A 6,994-nucleotide genomic window follows, 5' to 3' on the forward strand; every position below is an offset into this window, starting at 1 on the left:
GCAGGAAGGAAAAGAGCTCAGATGATTGATTTAGAGGTGGAAACGATAATGGAGACTAAGAGACTGAAGTCGTTTTCACACATACACTGAAGCTCTGAAGTTTTCCAGACCAGAAAGCAAATGTCTGAAGCAGTTAGACTGGATACTAGCCCTTTAACCTGCCGGGTCCCAAGTGCAAAGTCTATCTGATGTTGGACTGTAGCAACGTGTAACTAACATATCTAAAAGTGTGCTTGTGTCCTGCTCGTTGCACACTTTATCCAGTTTTTGCCTTTACATATACCAGATAGTCAAAACTGGAAAACTAAAGGAATGTGTGGAAAAAATGCATTTTAGATAACAGTAAAAAATAAAATTTAACCTTTTTTAATGCAAAAAACAAACAAACAAACTGAAATAATGTGCACCTAACTAATACAGTGAATTCCCCTTTGCAAGTCAGCAAAGTGTTACTTGTATTGCTTTTCTATGTCTGTTATTATTATTAGTTTGTGCTCACAAACTGCAGTTCCTCCTATGGCCACTTGAGGCTGGCTATAACAATAAGTCAATACTAATAAGACTCCAACTGATCCATTTGCTCACAACCCCAAAACCTGGCTCAAAGGTGGGAGCTAGTTAACATTAGTTATCTTACCTGACAACTCCCCAGGTTTAAATATAAATTTATAAAAACATGTGGCATCCAGATCTAAAATCCAGAAGTATCTCAAACCTGTTTTCTTTCCAATGACCAGCAGTCCCGTGGTTATAAAAAGTCCAGGATACAGTAACACTGCCCTCTTCTCCATTTCTCTATGACTTCAAGAACTTTCCTGATGACTGAATACAGTCTGAGTTTGAAACGCCAAAGTGTCTACGGCAGAAATGCTCATCAACAATCAGTACTTTAAATTCAAAACTGTGTTTTCTCTAAGTCGATGTATGGAGCTGAGAACTGGCATGATGTGCCCTCTCTTCTCGGTTTTTGTTAAAGTTCTACATAAAATGTGTTAATCAACATGTCACATCTCCAACATGCAACACGCATCTCCAGTGTTGAACTGTTACTCCAAACAGACATGTTATTACACATTATTTGATACTATGATACTTTGATAAGTAACAGTGCATTATATTGTTTAATTACTTCCTGGAGAAAGAATTCTGTTGCCTTTATCACTACTGTCATATAACTGTCATATAACATCTCAATTACTGAAGTGCATTGTCAGTATAATGACCAGTTGACAGTACAGTAACACACGCTGACACAAACTTCTAATGATGACAAATACAAATAAAGGAATATCTACAGGTGACTGCAGTGATAGTGCACAGGGAACAAAAGCATATTTGATGATTTTTGGGGTAAATAGTTTCTTTCTATTTGCTTCTTTCTACTTACTTGAGGAGCCACTGTAACACAAGTAAAAACACAACTGTAACTTTAATGTGATTACTGAATTTAGTCTTTAGTCTTTATGTACTATAACACATTACTATGTTACAGTACATTGTAATGTATAACACTGTAAAGTAACTGTAACACATTACACTATAACATGTTACACTTTGTAACCTTTAATGCTTTAAGAAATTACACCTTGTAATGTTTAGCACTGGGTAGCATATTACACTTTGTAACATAATACACTTTTTAACAGATTACACCTTGTAATGTATAACACTTTGTGATTATAACATACGGTAACATATTACACCGAACACCTCTACACCTATTCTCAGTTTAGCATGTTGTCATATAGCATTTTCTTTCTCTCTCTCTTTTTACACACACACACACACACACACACACACACACACACACACACACACACACACACACACACACACACACACACACACACACACACACACACACACATAGGATTAGGATGTTTTTTGTCTTTCATCCACAACCAAAATAAGTTTTAATTAAGTTGGAACATTTTGGCATTCATGTCACCAAACTTGTTACTGGAAATCCATAAACCATCTGTAATCACTGATTTAGCTCATACGTGGTCCACAATACCGCATACATTTGATAGCAACTCTAATCTAATCTCTACAGTTGCTTACAGTACACCGGAGTAGTGGGTTTGGCTTAAAGCTTAATTTTGTCCTCTCCTTCCTGTCAGTAAGCAAAACCCTGTATAATTTCTTGGACTTTGCGTGGCCTCCTTGTGGCACTACATTGCACGACAAACCTCCCACGCAGTGCACAAGCGATAAGACTATATCAGCAGCTGTGGCTGCTCATAACTTTAGGTTATGACAACAGTAAACGAGGCACATTATGCGGTACTGCCAGCATTAAGAAAGCAAAAATATTATTTGAGGAATGGGTAGGATATTTGAAAATAGTAACAGGAGACACGCAGGTACACAAACTTGCTTTCTCAAAATAGAGGCCAGGACAAAGAGTCTTTATCAGATAGCAGGCTAGAGATGAGTCATGTGTGGGTGAAAGTAGGGCAGTCAGAGAACGAGAGACACAGGTATTCATGGGTGGAATGTTACCATGGAGCGGAGCCACAAATCATAGCCTCACCTGTCTGCTTATACACTGCAGAAAATGTATGGATAACTATGCGTATGACTGAATGGATAGAGTCTTAAAGAAAATGATACAAAGAAATAACATAAATCAGTTACAGTGTAGAAAATGTAACATGAGAGTCAAATGGGACACCACATTTACGCAGAAGAAATTTCTAGTATCTTACACTGACAAGTTTTGACTAGCTAACATGCTACTGAACGGAGAATGACTAACAGATTTGAATGGAGTAAACAGTTGTTTATACCACAGTGGAAAGGACTTTTGTATTTGAAAAGTACAAAATCATAAAAACTGTGCGCTGTTAAGCATTGAGGGTTTAGATGAGAAAGCTGTGGCTCGGTTTGGTGATCTTCTTTAAAAATAGAAACTTAACATTTTGTTGATAATGTAGGACTTTTGTCAAAAACAGATAAAGGAAGAAGCTTGGCAACCCAAACCAACTTGATACTTTATTTATTAATTAATTAATTAATTTTTGGTGTAGAGAGTATGACTGCATGTTACATAACTTAGGGTTTGTTTTGCTGCAGTGAAGCAACTTCGAATATGGCCCCACAAACCCAGGAGGTTCGTTTATAGACATGCAATTTACTTTTATAAGCTCAACTTTTAGTAGATGAGAGTCAGGGATGAGGAAGGAAAAAATAAGTCTGCCAATGTTTGCATGGCCCGCTTAAGAAACGGTGCCCAGCAGAATGATAAAAGATTATGCGTGCGCAGTTATGAACGCGTCTTAAAATAAAATGACCAACACAGAAACTGATATGTTATGGTAAACATACAGATTTAGTGATACGGTGGAAGTCTGTAAGTGTTTGGACAGTGATAGACTTTAATTGTTTTGGCCCTGCTCCAGCACTTAGTGCAGTACTTGTGAGAGGAACAATGCCTTTGAGGTTCAAGTGTTGACTCTTGGTATAAAGGGGTTTCTGGGTGTTCCATACTAGTTGAACATTACAGGAATATTTACACACTGTAAGCCAGCTATTTTTAATTCCTTATCTGTTCATCCATTTCTTCAATTTCTTAACTGCTTGTGTTCCAGTGCAGTTAGTGCAAAGCATAAAGCAGCCGAAAAATTTGCCTCAGGGCAAGAAAATACAAAACAAAGGCAAAAAAAAAGAAGATGTGACGTGCAAAAATTTACACTTCAGACAATGTTTACCTTTTTTTTTTTAAAAAAGAGTGTTTAATATACTAGCTGCTGACACTGTGGAGGGCAGGGCAGGAATGCTGACTGCCAGACTGTAACAGTCGAGGCAGACAGGTAGTGAGGTCTGTAGTGGTTGATTGCTGGCCAAGGGGGTGTGGGTCCACTTCCTTTGCCAGCGTCGTGTCAAATCTTTGCTACTAGGTGGATGGAGAGATTCTGATGATGAAGTGCCCCGTCATGGCACAAGAATTAGGGAGGAGATGAAAGACTTAGGGTAGGCATGGATGCTGTCTACACTGACTTTTTAAATATAAGGTGAGTAGATCCAAATATCTCCAGCACTGGTAAGCAGATAGGCTTACATGGGTGTGTTTGCATTCCTTGTTTTTGGCTGGGCCCTTCTTGTGTGTATCCCTCCAGTTGACAGAAGCTTCCTGATGTAGTAATTGTCTTCTCTTTTTTTTAACTAGACTGAGGCGCCCTGTAGTCCACAGCACTTCAATCACCTGCTAGACAGCCAAGAACAAGTTCAGTGAAGGACTGCAAAGTAAAGCGGAAGAGAACAGACAAGGCTTTGAGGTGACTGTAGGAATGTTAAAAATGTCACAAGGCGCAGAGGCCAGTCACTAAAGCACTTCAACTAGCATGAAGTGGTAGTAGCCATTCTCGACGCTGCATAAGTTTGGCTTCATTCAGTTCCCCTTAAACTACATGGATCTGAATTATGGCCTTCTCTGTAAAAGGAGCCTATAATTGTTAGTGAAATGAATAGTAACAAGATTAGACCTGGCTTGCCTTTGTGTCTGTAATAACTCCACCTCTGTGGCATTCATAACACAAGCCTGGGTCAGAGTTAAGAAAGCGAAAGGATAAAATAAAGCAGCAGCAACATTCTTATCCAGTGCTCCCCTCCCTTCTCTTTTCCTTCCTGCAAAATCATATCTGGCTTGTCTCTGCTCCTGGCCCCCGGAGAGCGAGAGGGGGAGATCTGTCTGTCCTCAGCGCTTCCTCCCTAGCCTCGCCAACATGGGTGGCGCTGGGAATGTTGCATAATTGCGGGTGGACAACATAAAATTATGAGGTCATCGCCCTTTGACCGAAGGTATGCCTCCTTACACTCGAGCAAGTCCTTTCCTTTCCTCTGATGTAGTGAAAGTAGGTCAGTCTAAGGTTACGTCAGGCTACAATAGGTGCATGAATGTATGTAAGGATAGACACAATGACACTGAGGTATTATGTCATAGTTCAAAAAATAAAATAAAATAATGGCAGAGGCTGAAGCAAAAAACAAACAAAACAAAAAAAGCTACCAAAAAAGCATTAGTTGTGATTTACTAATCACACTGATGGACAGAACCAACAAGGATTGGCCACTTCAAAGAGTAACTGGAATAATATCAGTATTAGTCTCACATGGAACTATTGCAGCCACTATTTGACAGATCAGTGTGAAATGTAGTACATGCATAATGCACAGCATTTAAGAATGATGATGGTAGAGTTATTCAGTAGCACCATAGTGATGATGATTTATAGCCTGTGCTGCGGACATTACTTTAAAAAGTATTGTATTACACATTACACATTAGTTTTCTTAAAAGTAACGCAGTGCATTACGTAGGACCACTACTTGTCACATTACTATAACATTACTGAATAACAAGAGCTGAAATACACTGTCGCATGATTGTCAGTCAACAAAATACCTGAGGCTATAGTCCCAAGCACCAACACATAACAACACATCAAAAGTTGTTGATTCTTTTCCTCCTCCCTGCATATGAACCAAAATCAGCTAATTGTAGTGCAAGTGTGGATTAATAAAAACACATATTTTATGTTTCTTTAATGAGTGTTATGCAGATAACTTAAGAATCCTTGTGACGCAAGTTAAAATATAATTATGATATTGAGTTCGATTGTGAATTACATTAGAGCATCACTGATGCAAAATTGTAATATGATTACAGTAACATGGACATGTTACCCCAAACACTACTTATAGCTGTACAGAGTTAAATATACAAAATTATTTTTATTCAGCTTGCAGAATGCTATAAGGGCAGACCTGTCCTTTCCATTCAAGATTTTAAAAAGATTCGTGTAGCCATCGTGACATCACGCACCGGTTCATGATGTCATGCTGCATTTTAAAGGCTATAAAAAAAAAAAGAAAATGCATGACATATGAATAGACTGGATTGGCACACTGCACGGTAACAAACCAGCTTCCTAATCAGCATTAGTATATAGCCTAATTCGTTAGCTTTATGCTATAACAACATTTTTGGTGGGCATTTTAACATTGAAGTCAGCGCACTTGGTATAAACACGCTATGCCTTTAGAAGTAGTTAGATTTTGTTTCAGGCATACTTACTTGTGTTACTGAGTGCTTTTGCCTTAATGGATGCCTTGATTCTCTCGAACAGTGTTTTGAACTACACTCACGTCTGGCTCAAATGGGCCTACATGAACAAAAATTACATTATGACACCTTCCAGCTTCAACTTCTCTACTTTTAGACTGGTGCCTGCAATCGGCGATAATATGAGAGTGTGTCTTTGTGCTTATCAGTGGAAGCATCAGTGAACTCAAACAGGAAATGTCTTTTTAATGACCACGCTGTCCTTGTACCGTAACGCTATGCTAGCCAATTAGTTGCCAATAATTGCGTGCTTGTGTGTGTTTAAGAAATGGACCTTAGCTCTGAGCACATTTATTCGTTTTGTTTAGACAGTGAAGTCACAAACAGTCCCTTTGAGAAGCTCCTCAGGTGTATTCTGTCACTGTGGTCTGTGAGGCCAGCTTTCTGTGGTTGACTTTAATGTTTCCTATTGCAAAATTGTAACATTTTGTGCCGTAGCTGGCCACGACATAGAGTGGAGACCAAGTGGCGCACTGAAATTGCGATAAGCATCAAATTGCTCCCGTCAGTGACAAAAAACGCCTCTGTTTCTCAACTTTTGCGGCTCGGGCAATGATCCTTAGAAAAAGGACGCCCTTTGAAAAGGAGCTGAATAACATATTATGGAGGAGTGAATAGAAAAGGAGAGCTATTTCAGCGTCTAGTTAGGGAATGACAAGTGGCTGAACCCTGTAGCATGTATATTAACGTTTATATCAACATTTTTCAGACAGGCAGCACAGCTAGAGCACTTGACATGCGATGCAGTCTGGCCTTAAATGCATATTTATTTACCATTTTATTCATTTTTAAAACTTTCCGTGTTCACTAAAGATGCTCCATCAGCAGTTTCTCATTGCTCTGTGCTGTTAGTTTTCTGTCTGGTCA

This window comes from Astatotilapia calliptera, chromosome 7 (genome assembly GCF_900246225.1).
Source record: "Astatotilapia calliptera chromosome 7, fAstCal1.2, whole genome shotgun sequence".
In the NCBI taxonomy this organism is placed as follows: Eukaryota; Metazoa; Chordata; class Actinopteri; order Cichliformes; family Cichlidae; genus Astatotilapia; species Astatotilapia calliptera.